The sequence below is a fragment of the Macaca thibetana genome, chromosome 7 (genome assembly GCF_024542745.1).
Source record: "Macaca thibetana thibetana isolate TM-01 chromosome 7, ASM2454274v1, whole genome shotgun sequence".
Lineage (NCBI taxonomy): Eukaryota > Metazoa > Chordata > Mammalia > Primates > Cercopithecidae > Macaca > Macaca thibetana.
The window spans coordinates 151392020-151405732 of NC_065584.1; the positions used below are offsets into that span (position 1 = coordinate 151392020).

The following is a 13713-nucleotide window of genomic DNA, read 5'->3' on the forward strand; positions in this document are numbered from 1 at the left end:
AGGTCAGTCGCTTTACAGTGACTAAGAGAAGACATCAGTCTTTGGAGATACTCCCTCATTTGACATGTGGGGAATCTGAAGCCCAGAAATGGCAGGGCTTTGCCAGAGGCTACACAGCAGTCCCGAGGATGAGAATTTATGCCAGAAACCCTTGATCTAGGGCTGTTGTCTATGGTACTTCATGGCCTAGTTCTACCCATTTTACACATGGAACAAACCGGGGCCCAAAACTGTAACATAAGCCAGCAAAGGCTTCCCAGGCCAACACTAGCAATGAGGAATGAGGAATGTACTTTAGGCGGGGCTTGGGGGAAATGGGATCCCTCCGGGACCCCTCCAATTATTCCTAGACCCACCTGCTTTGACGATGATCTCTGCCCTCATCCCCCCGCTGGCCCCGCACCAGGGAAAAGACACCTGGAGGGATCTGTAGCTATCAGCTCTCCCTCATCACCCAGGAATCCTAAATCTCCCCATCCTGACAGATCAGCCCAGTTGGGGCCCAGATCCACATTGGTGCCCTTGTCTGTCTGACTCCCGTGAGAGCTGGCTGTGATGGTTGAGCACCTGGAGGCCACTAAGGTCAGGCTGGGCACCACCTCACACTACCCCAGGGCTCTAGACCAATGCCCAGGTGGGAGCTTTTTCTCAAGACTTGGACATCAACAGCCAGGCCTGGCACCAAAAGCCTCTCCTCACCTGCAATGTTTGCTGCCAGCTGCTCTGAGGGGTTGCGTTTTATTTGTTCATTAGCTCATTCATTCATTCTTTCTTGCATTCAATATCTCTGGAGAACCTGCAAGGTGCCAGGCACTGCCCCACACATTGAGGGTGGAGCAGCAAACAAGATGGTGAGGCCCTGCCTTCTGGAGCTCACTTTCTGGGGTGGGGAGACAGGCAGTAAATCAATATACAAAAGACAGAAGATCAGACAGAGATAACAAGGTGAGGGGGTGGTGCATGATGGGGGTGTTCTTTTAGACCAGGTAGTTGAGCAGCCACCATGAAAAAGTGGGGGTGGCGGGTCGGGGGTACCTTGCCGATGTCTGGGGGAGAAATATAGAAAGAGGTGCCTGCAGATGTCAAGGTTGTGAGGCAGAAACATGCCTGGTGTTTTGGGGGATAGCAAGAAAGGTAGCGTGGCTGGAGTGAGGGGGACAGATGAGTGCGTGGGCAGGGATGAGACTGGAGAAGGGAGGGGCCGCACAGTGTGGGGGTGGGCGGACAGGGGACCCTCAAGGCACCGAGCTGCCCCACTTATTCCATGTCAGCCTCTGTCCAGCCCCTGCCTTGGGTGCACTGTGCCGTCCCGGGCAGCGTGGACATACCCCAGGAGCTCGTTATACAGCAGGCTGTCTGAGGGGCTTCTCTGCTTCCCCCGAATCCTCACACCCCTTTCACTTGTCCTAAAAGGCAGGATTAAAAGGATGGGAGGGGAAGCTGGCCTCCCCTGGGAAGATGCTGGACTCAGAAATCTCTGAATTCTAGGCTTCACCTCTGAGTAACTGCATGAACTTGGATGAGCTACTTAAACGCTCTGAACTTCCGTTTCCATATCTGGCTAAATATACCGACTACACAAACAGCTACGAAAGCTAAGCGTCCACCAGCCCCTAACCCAGCAGGTACACTCCTAGCTACAGACCCAAGAGAAATGAGCACGTGTGTCCAAAAGGCACGGACAGGGTGTTCTCGGGGGTTGTTCACAATGACCCCAAATGAGTCAACCCTGAGGTTCATCATCAGAAGAATGGCTGAAGCCGTGTGGGATAGTTGTACAGTGGAATATTGCACAGCAACAACATAAAGAAACTACTGATAGATGAAGCAACATGGAAGAATCTGACATTTTGTTGAGTGAAAGAGGCCAGACACACAAGAACACGAGCTGTGTGATTCCATTAAGCTGAATTCAATAATAGGTGAGGCTAGTCTGTGGTGAGAAAGGTCAGGATAGTGGTTACCCTCGGGGGTGCTGACTTGGAGGGGGACTGAGGGAAACTTCTGGCATGTTGGAAGTGGTTTATAGCTTTTTTTTTTTTTTTTGAGACGGAGTCTCACTCTGTTGCCCAGGCTGGAGGGCAGTGACACCATCTCGGCTCACTGCAAGCTCCACCTCCCAGGTTCAAGCAATTCTCCTGACTCAGCCTCCCGAGTAGCTGGGACTACAGGTGCCCAGCACCATGCCCGGATAATATTTGTATTTTTAGTAGAGACGGGGTTTCACCATATTGGTCAAGCTGGTCTCAAACTCCTGATCTCAGGTAATCCACCTGCCTCAGCCACCTAAAGTTCTGGGATTACAGGCGTGAGCCACCACGGCTGGCCGGAAGTGGTTTATATCTTGATCTGGTTGGTATCACATGCGTTTATACCTATGTGAAAATTCATTAAGCTTGAGCTCATCAAACAATTTGAGATTCATGCAAGTTGTACCATACATACGTTAGATTTCAATAAAAAGGCGTTTCAAAATGCCTAGTGAGCTGGTGAAGGTTAAATGGGATTGAGAATGTAGCTATGCCTGCCTCAAAATAGGGCCTTGTGAATGTTCCTGGCTCCCTAGAGCCACTCTGAGGGACAAGGGGTGCCCTCCAGCAGCCAGGCTTTGTCTAGACTGTTTTGACATCAGCTGCTGTCGACTGCTGTGACTGCCGTGACAGAGCATCAGCCAGGGTCAGGTGATATTGTGCTGTGCTGTTGGGTTTTGTTTCGTTTTGTATATATATATATATATTTTTTTTTTTTTGCTTTATTTTTCCGTTGCTTTGCTTTGTGATGAGAAAATTATTGTGCTTATCATCATTTATTTTATTTATTTATTTTTGAGACTACAGTCTCACTCCGTCACCAGGCTGGAGTGCTGTGGTGCAATCTCGGCTCACTGCAACCTCCGCCTACCAGATTCAAGCAATTCTCCTGTCTCAGCCTCCCAAGTAGCTGGGATTACAGATGTGCATCGCCATGCCCAGCTAATGTGTGTGTGTGTATTTTTTTTTTTTTTTTTTTTTTGAGACAGAGTCTCGCTCAGTCGCCCAGGCAGGAGTGCAGTGGCCGGATCTCGGCTCACTGCAAGCTCCGCCTCCCAGGTTTACGCCATTCTCCTGCCTCAGCCTCCCGAGTAGCTGGGACTACAGGCGCCTGCCACCTCACCCAGCTAGTTTTTTTGTATTTTTTAGTAGAGATGGGGTTTCACCGTGTTAGCCAGGATGGTCTCGATCTCCCGACATTGTGATCCGCCCGTCTTGGCCTCCCAAAGTGGTGTGTGTATTTTTAATAGAGACAGGGTTTCGCCATGTTGGTCAGTCTGGTCTCGAACTCCTGACCTCAAGTGATCCACCTGCTTTGGCCTCCCAAAATGCTGAGATTGCAGGTGTGAGCCACCACGCCCAGCTGCTACTTATCATCATTCAATGAGGCAACTTGCTGGCGTTCAGGTCCCCAGGCCTGGTGTGTGCAGCAGAGACCCTGGAGTGGGGAGCCATCCCCTCCCTTTGCAGAGGAGCAGGGCTCCCCAGAGATGAGCTTGGGAGCCTTGGGTTCACCCAGCAATGGAGTGGCAATCCCCACCCCCAGCATTCCTTGGCCCACATCCCCAGTGCCCCCAAGATCAACTGGCTGGAGACAGCTGCACCACTTGTGCCTTTCCACCCTGCCCCAAAGTCACTGTCCCAGGCCCAGAGTGGGGAGTGATGTCCCCAAGGCAATACAGGAAGTCTGCAACAGAGCCAGACTAGGCCAGGGGAGGCAGGGAGAGTAAGAGGCTGAAGGCCTGGGCCACCTAGGACACCAGCCAAGCTTCCTCCTTGAGCCCAGGTGGGGAGGCCCTTCCTGAGCAAAGGCTAGGGGTCTGTGTCCTCTCCCTGCTCTGAAGAAGGGGAACAGTTATAAGATTAACGAGGGAAGTACTTTTATCATCAGCTCAGTATCGGGGTGAGCATCGTTCCTTCTTCGCCGCCTTGATCACTCCCTGTGGTCTTCTAGTCATTGGCCTGATTCTTGGGCTACAGTCCACTCCCCTGCATGAGACTGGAAGCTCCTTGAAGGCAGGAGATGTGTCTATTTTATTCCCCACTGGATTTCCAATGGCTGTGTGAGAGATGAAGGCGTGGATGCTGAAGAACCACTCTGAAAGGGATACCAACACTGAGGGAAGCCAGTGCCAGAGAAGGAAAGGAAGGGTTACTTCTGGAGTGCGTGGTATTTGGGGCTGAGCCTTTATGGTTGTGGAGGTTTCAGGGAAAGCTGGCTGAGATGGGGTTTACAGGAGAGGGGGGGAGGCCCTGCAAGAGTGAAACCTGGACACCTGGAGATGCCAGGCCCTTCCTCTATGAGCTGAAGGTCCCTGATACTGGTGAGAGGCCAAGCTGAAACCTTTGGCCAGGGGTCAGGTGTAGGGGAAGGCAGTTCCTGGGTCCACAGGTACTGGAAGCCTGGGTGCCTACTCTCTGCTGTCCATAGGACTCCCAGTCCAGCTGGGAGAGGTGCTCCTTCTCCCTGGGGAGGGTAGGCGGCCCAGGCCTTTTCCACCAGTCACACTGGCCCTTCCATTATGGCTCTCCCTTGGAGCTTCTATTTCTAGGAGTTCCCTGTGAGCCTCCAGCCCTCTCCCTTGCTATGTGACCCAGAGAAACCCTCCAGCCCTCAGAGAGGGTCACATAGAGAGGGAGAGGCAGAGCTGGGACTAACTCCAGGCCAGGACCTCTAGCTCCACCTCCACCAGGTACAAGGTCCTTATTCAGGCTGGTTGCCACAGGGTGGCCCCAGCATCAGGTCCCACATTCTCACTGTGGTTCAGCCAGGAGCCCAGCATTCCCACACTGCCCGGGGGGACTTCTGTTGTCAGGGGCATCTTCCCTGGCAGTGCCCACGGCCCTACACCTGAACCTGAGTTCAGGGCACTGAGAGTGCTGGCTTCAGGAAAGCCTATTCTCTGGGTCTCTACGAGGGTCTCTTCTGACACCCCCATGAGACTAGGTCTTCCCCAGGGCAGGGCCTGTGCCTCCTCCATCAGACTGGAGACTCCCTGTTCACAGTCCCCTCAAGCTTCAACTCTCCAGTCCTGTGGCACCGAATCTCACTCCAGGATCCCCCAACACCCTCAAGGCTGGTAAGATACACCCTCATGCACCTTCTACTCCAGGCCAGACCTCTCCGCAGGCTGGGGGTGGAGGCCTGGCCTGGGTCAGGTAGGGGTGTGGGGGGCAGATCTTCCAGCCCCCTCTCCCTGGAAGGCCCTTGTGGTCACGGACCACATCTTGTTTGTTCCCACGTCCCCCGTGCCAATTGCAGAGACTGGCCTAGAGTGGGCTCTGGTGACACGAACAAGGAGGATGTAGAGAAGGTGACTTGGGATGTTCCCTGAGGGGATTCAGAAAGAAGTTCCAGGCCTCCAGATCCCCATCCCCGCCAGCTCCCCAAGAGCCACAGTCTGGAATTCCACTGAGGGAGACATGTCTTTGACATTCTCTTCCTGGGAATAATTCAGAGGGTTCATTTACGATGCTCAGACCCGGAGGCTTTAGGGACTTTTGAGTCAAGAAACCGGGGTAGAAACCTGGGTGCTGGGAGATCTGGGCAGGGGTGGGTCTGCCAGCCTGCTCCTCAGCCTCCAGCGGGGAAGGGGTGAGCCCCCAGAGCGGGACTGACCTCCAGACAGGCTTGTGCTGCGGGAGCCCTTGGGGCCTATGGGAATAGCGGGGCCTCTGACAGACGCTTTATCAGGCCCTGTCGCCAGCGTTATCTGCGGCTTCTCAGCAAAGAAGGAGCTACAGTCACTCAGACCACTCCAGGCTGGGAACAAAGCAGCCAAGTCAGCTGGCGTCCCATGGCTCTACTGCCAGACCCGTAGGCTCGGCAGCCTGCGCCTCAAGCTGGGTGTTCAAGGAGGTGGCTGGCCCAGCCAGGCGACGGCTGGTCTGCTGGGACTCCCCCGATCAGAGCCTGCCATCACTGGGACCACCTCCCTTGAGCCTGTCTTCAGAAGGGGGATGGGGCATGGGGTCACTCCAGTCCTTCCAGGGCCCTGCTGAAATGTCAGCCACAAAGGATGGGACACAGAGGGGCCTGTCCAGGAACAATGGCCAAGTGTCGGCGTGGGATGAGGGCTGGGGCAGGGCTGGTCAAATGTTTACTTGGAATGATTTGAGTGGGCACCCTCAGGCCACGGGGGCAGCTGGCGCCTGGCACGGAGCCCCTCTACCCACTCTCATGGGGCACTGCAAGGATTCAGGCCCACCCCAGATGGGGCCTGAATGAGAAAGCACCCAGAGAGGGCAGCCAGCCAAGGCCTGGGCATGGTCCTTCTCTGTCAGTCTCTGCCCTCTGTTGGGGAGAAGCGGGAGCTGGGAGGGCCAGCTCCTCTCATTCAGGAAGCACCTGCTTCTCTGGTCTCCTGCAGGGCTGCCAGGAATGGTTGGGCAGATCACGCACTGCAAAAGGGCACCTTGTCGCTGAAATAAGTGGATCTGAAATTCGTGCAATGCGGTAAGGGGCTGATTTAGTCCAGAGGCTGCTTTTTGGCAATTTTCTGCTAGGAGAGGGCGCCATTGTATACGGGGCACTGGGGATGACAACATGGTTCTTCTGGTAGGAGCTCACAGGGTATTCGGGGGAGGGTTGCCAGATGTAATACAGGATGCCCAGTTGGATTTGGGTTTCAGATAATCATCAAATATACATATATAAAATATGGGATATTATAAACATTATACATGTAATGCTTTTAGTATAAGTCCCATGCATTATTGCAATGTCTGAAGTGTCATAAGGGACACCTCCCCCCGGCACTTAGGGTTAGGGCCCTGGGGCCATGCGGGAGGCTTAGCAGCCGGGCAGTGTCAGTGTCGCTGCAGAGGAGCCCGACAGGCAACAGGGACAAGATGGAGTGTGGCCTTGAAGTGCCGGGAGTGAGCGGGGCCAGGTGGGGTTGTGAGTGGGGCGCGTACTGTGGCAGGCTCCCTCTGGCGGCCGTGTGGGGAACAGGCTGCAGGGCGCCGCGGAAGAGGCCACTCCGTGAGGAGCCCCGGGCAGGGAGCGTGGAGCTGGAGAGAAACGGCTGACTCTGGACATCTGAACTTTTTATGATGGAGAACGGTAAACGTATACAAAAGTAGTGAGACGAGGCACGCCCATGTCCTCATGACCCGCGTCAACCATCATCAGATCATGGCCAATTATGTTTCATGTAAACCTCTCACCCCTCCCAGCAACGGGATTATTTTGAAGCAAATCCCAGACTTCATATTATTTCATCCATAAAAATGTCAGTATATATCACTAAAAGATAAAGCCTGGATGTATTTTGAAGCTGGAGCCACCAGGAATTTGCCCGGAGCCTTCAAGCCGCTATTAAGAGGGAGGGGCCCCTACCCCAGGAAGCTTCACACTGTGCAATTAGTTCCCCGCTCTTCTGACCACCTCTCCTAGAACTTTCTAGTTTTTTCTCCCCTAGGATAAGTCTTCCTAGGCCTGAGCCTGTTCTCTCCCCGCTCCTGACTGTGCACCCTCCTTGAGGATGCCCCCTGGGCTGTGGTCTTGGGCTCTCCAGAGCCTCCTCCCCAGAGTTCAGAGCGCCCACAGCCCTTTCCTCTCCGTAGTCCCTAGATAACGGGATTGCCTAAGTGTAGGCCTTCAAAGATGACCCCTCCTGGGAATTCAGAACAGGCATGCACCCTGGTGAATGAGAGGAGAGCTCACAGGAAGTCACAGAACGAGGGTCAGGGACACAGATTCGAACATGAAGATACTACTAAGCGAAGAGGAGGCTCTTTGCTCTCCAGAAGGCCACCTCCTCCAGGAAGCCGTCTGGCTCTGCCTCCCTGGGAGATTTTGGGTAGGTCAATTCCCCTCTCCGGGCCTGAGACAGGAACCAGTTCCTTACACAGAGCTTCTCCTTTCTCTCCCTCCTCTCAGATTCTGCACCTGCAAAGTCCCTTGGCAGGGAGGAGCTGAGGGGCAAACTGGACTCGGAGGGAGACTGCCAGGACTTTAACTTTCGACAGGCATAGTAACCGCACTTTACAGGAGAGGAAGGTGACGTGGGAGAGGTAAAGCGACTTGACGGGTCCGCCAGTGTGCAGGGCGCACAACCAGGATTTGAGGGCAAGGCCAAACCCTCAGCCCTGGGCCCCAGGTACCAGCCGGCTTTCAAGGGCCCACACCTCTGGGCAGAATCCGGCTCAGCGGTCCAAATCCCGCAACCCTGCTACCTCCCAGCCTCCCCCAGCAGCTCTGGGAGGCCAGTGCCTCCCTCCCCACTTCATTTCACTCTGGCCCCCTTCTGTGGGCTGGGGGCAGTGGGCATCAGGCACGCCATGCTTTTCTCTCATTCGGTCCTCGTGGCAGCTCAGTGAGGGACTGTCCCCATTTCACAGAAGGGGAAACGGAGACTCCGAGAGGCGCCAGGAGCTGCCCAGGGCCACACAGCTCTGCAGTGGGGGAGAGAGGATGGAGACCTGGTGCTTTGACTGCAGGTGCTCCTTCCACTGCGTGGCAAGAACCGGCTTAGAACAGTTACCTATCTGAGGACCCAAGACCGCATGCTCGTCCTGGCTTTAGGAATCCTTTCTTGTTTTTTCTTTTCTTTTCTTTTTTTGAGATGGAGTCTCACTCTGTTGCCCAGACTGGAGTGTAGAGACACGATCTCCGCGCACTGCAACCTCCCCCTCTCCGGTTCAAGCGATTCTCCTGCCTCAGCCTGCCGAGTAGCTGGGATTAGAGGCACCCGCCACCCCACCCAGCTAATTTTTGTATTTTTAGTAGAGACGGGGTTTCTCTGTGTTGGCCAGGATGGTCTCGATCTCCTGACCTTGTGATCCGCCCGCCTCGGCCTCCCAAAGTGCTGGGATTGCAGGCGTGAGCCACCGCGCCCGGCCTTCTTGTTTTTTTTCTTACCAATAACTCCTTTATCATGTTTCAACCACATGCTCTCACTTGATCTTCCTGAAACCCCAGCGAGACAGATCTGATGATAGTTCGACTTTTATGGGCGAAGTGCCGCAAGAGACCAGCCAGGGTCGGGGACCTTGTTCTGAAACTTTCCAGATTGTCCCCAGGCTCGCGTCGCTCTCGGGAACGGCCAATGGACGCTTGTGTTCTTCCAGCGCCCCCTACAGCCTTGCAATGGCATTAAATCACCCTGCCGGGCCAGTTAGTTCTGCTTGAAAAGTTTTCTGTCTTCTCCATACTTTGCTGCTGAATCTGGGATTTTCCCTTAGGAGTTTGGTTTATTATTTATTTATTTATTTTGAGATGGAGTCTCGCTCTGTCGCCTAGGCTGGAGTGCAGTGGCACGATCATAGCTCGCTGCAGCTCAACCTCCCGGGCTCAGGCGATCCTCCTGTCCCAGCCTCCCAAGCAGCTGGGACTGCAGCCCGTGCCACCATGCCAGGCTTCCCCTCACAAATTTGGATCCACCTCGTCCCTCCCTGCTCAACATATTTAGCAATAGTTAAAGCATGTTTATTTTCTGAAACTTTGTCTTCAGGAAAGTAAGATATAATAAAGGCTCAACCAATTGGGGAAGTTGTCAGGCTTGAGAATCACAAGGAGTGTGGATCGCCACCAGCCTGGGAAATTTTAAGGGTGAGGTCTGTGTTCCCCCATCGTGCTAGTCCAAGGCTCTCCCAGGAAAGGGATTGTGTCTCCCTCAGGCTCCCTTGCCCGCCACATCTTGATGAGGCTCTTCAAAGCAATGACAGGGGCAGTGAGTGGGGAAGAGGTGGCCTCTGGCCTCTGCTTACATCTTGCGGTGGGTGACACCCTGTGCCTGCAACAGAGGAGGGGAGTTCTGTGTTCCCTGAGGCTCCTGCGGAGATTAGAAAGAGCCAGAAAGACCTGGCAGGTGCAGCCTGGGGCTCAGAGTCTGCACATACAGGCCTTTCTCAGAGCCCAGAGGAACTTGAACATGGGCAGCAGTGTGAGCGAATCTTTCTGACGGGGGCATATTTGAGTGGAAGACTGCTGTTCCAGGAGGCAGGAGCCTGGGATGACATTCACTGGAGAAGGGGGAGGGGCCAGAAGAGGAGAGAGGGAAAGGCCAGCCTGTGTCAAAGGCCCCATGGTACCCAGGTCTCCACTCTGAATGTCCTGCCACCAACTAGTCACCCCAACTCTGAGGTCCTGCAGGTTCCTCAACTCCCATCTCAAACATTCCCGCCCACACCTACCCCTCCTTCTGGGTTACTCCTCTTGGTTCATTCATTCATCAGGCATTCCACCTACACGTAGTTGATCATTTATCAAGTGCCAGGTGTATTTTGCTTGTTTGTTTGGTGGGAGTTTATTGAGGTACAATTTACATATTGTAAAATTCACCCTTTTTTAACATACAGTTATATGGGATCTGACAAATGTATAACAGATGTGTAAACACTGCCACAATCAAGATATAGAATATTTCCATCAACCCAGAAAATTCTTTCCTGCTCCTTGTAGTGAACCCCTCCTCCCACCTCCAGCCTCAGACAACCTCTGATCTGTTTCCTGTCCCTATAGTTTTGCCTTTTCCAGAATGCCATGTACATGAAATCATACAGTACATAACCTTTTGAATCTGACTTCTTTTGCTGGGCATCAATGCTTTTAAGAGTCATCTATGAATACGTTGCATGTATTCATAGGTGTTCCTTTTCATTGGCGAGATGGATTGCAGTGTATAGGTATACTACAATATATTTTTCTATTCACCAGATGATAAGCATTGAGTTGTTTCCAGTTTTTGGCAATTATTAATAATGCCACAGTAAATGTTCGTGTGTAGGTTTTTGTGCAAACATAAATGTTCATTTTTCTGGGATAGATGCCTAGAAGTGGAATTGTGGGTTCTCTTATAAATGTATGTTTCACTTGATAGAAATCTGCCAAATTCTGGCTAGGCTTGGTGGCTCACGCCTGTAATCCCAGCACTTTGGGAGGCTGAGGTGGGTGGGTCACTTGAGATCAGGAGTTCGAGACCAGTGTTGCCAACATGGTGAAACCTTGTGTCTACTAAAAATACAAACATTAGCTGGGTGGTAGTGGCTCATGCCTGTAATCCCAGCTACTTGGGTGGCTGAGGCAGGAGAATCACTTGAACCCGGCAGGGCGGGTGCGGGTGCGGAGGTTGCAGTAAGCTGAGACTGTGCCGCTGCACTCCAGCCTGGGTGACAGAGTAAGACTCTGCAGAAGAAAAAAAGAAAGAAAAAAGAAAAGAGAGAGAGAGAAGAAAGAAAGAAAGAAAGAAAGAAAGAAAGAAAGAAAGAAAGGAAGGAAGGAAGGAAGGAAGGAAGGAAGGAAGGAAGGAAGGAAGGAAGGAAGGAAGGAAGGAAGGAAGGAAGGAAGGAATCTGCCAAATTCTTATTCAGAATGACTGTACCATCTCCAAAGCCATAATAACCTTTGAAGTTTAAACTTTAACTTGAGTGTCTTGAAAAATACCAGGAAGAATCTTAGTCCTAACTGGAAGGATCACTTTTTTTTGGCAAATGAAAGTTTTCATTTCTCCAGGGTAGATGGGTGTGGAATTGGTGGCTTGTATATTAAGCATATTCTATAAAAACTGCCAAACTGTTTTCCAAAGTGACTGTAGCGTTTTGCATTCCTCTAGCAATGTTTGCATTTTTATTTTTCCACATCTTTATCAGGTGCTAGTCTTTAAAAATGTTTTATTATGAAAATTGGTAACATCTACAAAAGTAGAAAGAATAGTATTAATATAACGGGTCTCCGTGTGCTCATCACCAGTTTCATCAATTACACTTTCATGGTTTATCATTTTTTTTTTTTTTAATGAAGTTTTGCTCTTGTTGCCCAAGCTGGAGTACAGTTGTGCAGTCTCGGCTCACCGCAACCTCCACTTCCCAGGTTCAAGGAATTCTCCTGCCTCAATCTCCTGAGTAGCTGGGATTACAAGCATGCGCCACCATGCCTAGCTAATTTTGTATTTTTAATAGAGATGGGGTTTCTCCATGTTGGTCAGGCTAGTCTTAAACTCCCGACCTCAGATGATCCTCCGCCCGCCTCAGCCACCCAAACTGCTGAGTGCTGAGATTACAAGCATGAGCTACTGCACCTGCCATTTTATTTTTTATTTTATTTTATTATTATTTTTTAGACAGGGTCTCACTCTCTCACCCAGGCTGGAGTGCAGTGGCATGATATCAGCTCACTGTGGCTTCAACCTCCCAGGCTGAAAGGATCCTTCTGCCTCAGCCTCCCAAGTAGCTGGGACTACAGGTGCACCACCACACCTGGCTTTTCATGGCTTATCGTGTTTCATCCCCTGCTCTCCCACAATGACCAAGTTACTTCTGAAGCAAATCCTAGATGTCGTATCATTTCATTCCTATTCAGTATTATATCTAAAAGACATGGATTCCGTTTGTTTGTTTGTTTGTTTTTGAGATGCAGTTTCACTCTTATTGCCCAGGCTGGAATGCAATGGTGAGATCTCGGTTCACTGCAACCTCCACCTCCCGGGTTCAAGCCATTCTCCTGCCTCAGTCTCCCGAGTAGCTGGGATTACAGGCATGCGCCTCCATGCCCTGGTAATTTTGTATTTTTAGTAGAGATGGGGTTTCTCTATGTTGGTCAGGCTGGTCTCAAATTCCCGACCTCAGGTGATTTACCTGCCTCAGCCTCCCAAAGTGCTGGGATTACAAGCGTGATCCACCATGCCCGGCCATGGATTCTTTTTTTAAAAAGCCACAATACCCTTATCACATATAAAATGTGTGCCATTATCACTCTTCCTATCATGATATCTCCAGTCGGTGCTCACATTTTCCTTTGTCTCATGAATGTCATCATTTCTTTTTTTTCAACTTGTTTGTTTGAATCAGGATACGAATAAGGTCACTGCGTTCCCATTGGTTTATGTGTCTTTAAGTTACTTTGTTTGAAAGTCATTTGCAATAGTTTTTCTCTTTGTGGTATTAAAGTAAATTACAATAAAGACCAGGCCTAAAGAATCCCTGAGCAAACAAAACCAGTTAGGCCTCATAAGTGACCTCAACCTTGCATGATGTGCAAACATAAGCAAACTTAACTTTAGCTATTTATTGTAAATGCTTATATTTAAAAAAATTACCAGAACCTAAGCTTAACCAATCAGAAGTAGCTAACAAACTTACATAGTGAGGGACTTTCCCATGGGATAGATTAAATAAGGCAACTGTATAACTGTAACCAATCAAATATTTTCTTTGCTTTACTTCTGTGTTCCTTGTATAAAAACCCACCCCTTGTGTTCCCTCATTTCTGGTCTGAAACTGCCCAATTCATGAATTGTCATTTGCTCCTATAAATTCTTTAAAATTTTATTGTGCCTGAGTTTACTTTTTTCTTATTTTTAGGGACAGGGTCCAGCTTTGTCGCCCAGGCTGAAGTGCAGTAGCATGATCGTAGCTCACTGCAGCCTCAAATTCCTCGATTCTCCTGCATCAGCCTCCTGAGAAGCTAGGACTACAGGTGCATACCAGCACACCTGGCTAATATATATATTAGAAACGGGGACTTGCTATGTTCCCCAGGTTGGGCTAGAACTGCCAGCTTCAAGTGATCCTCCTGCCTCAGCCTCCTAAAGTGCTGGCAGAGGTGAGCCACTGCACCTGGCCTCAGTTTAATTTGAATGGTGGTTAAATCACTAATTCAATGTGTAGATTTATTTGCTTTATTTTGCTTTAGGTTTTTAGGATTTTTAAATCTTTTTTTTTTAGAAATTTATTTAAAGAT

The 13713-nt window shown here is 50.9% G+C and overlaps 1 protein-coding gene across 1 annotated transcript in view; it reads right to left on the bottom strand.

Moving 5' to 3' along the window:
* Nucleotides 1-13713, bottom strand: part of SNAPC5 (small nuclear RNA activating complex polypeptide 5) — a 717963-nt gene that overhangs the window by 367896 nt on the left and 336354 nt on the right. The window lies entirely within an intron of this gene.